Source organism: Suncus etruscus, chromosome 9, assembly GCF_024139225.1.
Source record: "Suncus etruscus isolate mSunEtr1 chromosome 9, mSunEtr1.pri.cur, whole genome shotgun sequence".
Lineage (NCBI taxonomy): Eukaryota > Metazoa > Chordata > Mammalia > Eulipotyphla > Soricidae > Suncus > Suncus etruscus.
In genome coordinates, this window is record NC_064856.1 from 112,480,132 (window position 1) to 112,482,075 (window position 1,944).

Here is a 1,944-nt window from a genome sequence, read left to right on the forward strand (position 1 = left end):
AGGGTGTAACGTCCCATTTTGCATATAACATTCTTAAAACATTGATAATTTTCAAGTCTGAAATACTGACAAGAACAGATACTACACTTGATCTTAGCCAAAAGCCAAGAAACGATTCAAGCCTAGAATACTAAGGAATACAGTAAGGAACACTGAGTCTACATCACAAAGTATTGCATCGAGATTCCTTTACTGAAAGTAAACTGAAAACCTGGGCATTATGATATAATGGTAAACTAGCTGGAATAGAAAATAAATTGCAAAAAGGTACTCACTAAGTGAGCACTGTAGCAAGAGTCTCTGGCATGCAAATGCCTAATCCAATATATCTGTGAACATAAAGACTAGATCATATTAGATGGCATAATTGGAAAGTGAATAATTTAGAATATTTGTCAAGATCTGATCATAATGCAGACCACTGTATGTGGAGTCTAATAGAATATAGCGCAGTAATGTGAAACTAGGACATCCAAACTCTATCTCTAAGAGCCACTGTGAGCAAATACACTAAAAAGGTATAAAATATATATTGAAATTAAGACACAAAGCATTCTTATAGTGAGCATTGTATTGAGTCCAGGGATTCCAAATGCATTCTGCATCAGTTTCTGTGATTAAAGCTTTAGAACATTACTATAGACATCTAGAAAGAGCAGCTATTTGAACACCTGTTCAATTTAAGCAGCTGTATCTGAAATCTGGTAGTCTTCTTTATGGAAAAATCCAGTTATTCTATCATTTTTAAAATATGAATCATTATTTTATGGAGGTGGGATACCTTGCAAAGCTATTACAAACATTGCTTTTACATTTGCTGATCTATTACTCCCACTCCTCTAATGAGTGTTTCTAGATCCTCCCCTTTATTCCATAGTTTCATTCTCTTCAGTGTCTTGTCTCCTCAGATCTAGGCTTTATCAAAAATGGCTGAAGATTTGTTTCCATGGGAAATCTAATCTTTTATTCTTTATACTTGTACATATGACCAGACATCTACCATTTCTCTGCCAGCAAAGAAGACATTGGGATAGTCAGAAAAAACACAATTCAAAGCCAAAAACTGGAAGACAATAGTTAAATTTATGAAAGATTGAGGTGACCACATGAATAGTTAGATCACAACCTCATTTGTTTCTACAAAAAGGTCTCATGGACAATGTTCTAGGAAGAAAACTTAACAAAAATCACGGCCTGTCATCTCCCATGATAGCAGAACGGAGGAGCACCTTTCTCTTTCCTTCCTTCCTTCCTTCCTTCCTTCCTTCCTTCCTTCCTTCCTTCCTTCCTTCCTTCCTTCCTTCCTTCCTTCCTTCCTTCCTTCCTTCCTTCCTTCCTTCCTTCCTTCCTTCCTTCCTTCCTTCCTCCTCCCTCCCTCCCTCCCTCCCTCCCTCCCTCCTCCCTCCCTCCTCTTCCTTCCTTCCTTCCTTCCTTCCTTCCTTCCTTCCTTCCTTCCTTCCTTCCCTCCCTCCCTCCCTCCTTCCTTCTTTCCTGCCTTCCTTCCTTCCTTCCTTCCTTCCTTCCTTCCTTCCTTCCTTCCTTCCTTCCTTCCTTCCTTCCTTCCTTCCTTCCTTCCTTCCTTCCTTCCTTCCTTCCTTCCTTCCTTCCTTCCTTCCTTCCTTCCCTCCTTCCTTCCCTTTCTCCCTCCCTCCCTCCTTCCTTCCAAATGAAAAGCCTGAATACATTTTTTTTGTTTGTTTTTTTTGGGCCACACCCAGTAACGCTCAGGGGTTACTCCTGGCTATGTGCTCAGAAATTGCTCCTGGCTTGGGGGACCATATGGGACACCGGGGGATCAAACCGCGGTCCGTCCAAGGCTAGCTCAGGCAAGGCAGGCACCTTACCTTTAGCGCCACCGCCCGGCCCCCTGAATACATTTTTGAGCCTCCACCCCAGCAACTATACTGTTTTCCTTGACCAATTTTTCTTTCCTTCCTTCTTTCT

At 41.3% G+C, this 1,944-nt stretch overlaps 1 pseudogene; it reads right to left on the bottom strand.

Annotated features, from left to right (window-relative positions):
- LOC126019548 (uncharacterized) lies at nucleotides 1–116 on the bottom strand (annotated as a pseudogene).
- Nucleotides 117–1,944: the final 1,828 nt, after the last annotated feature.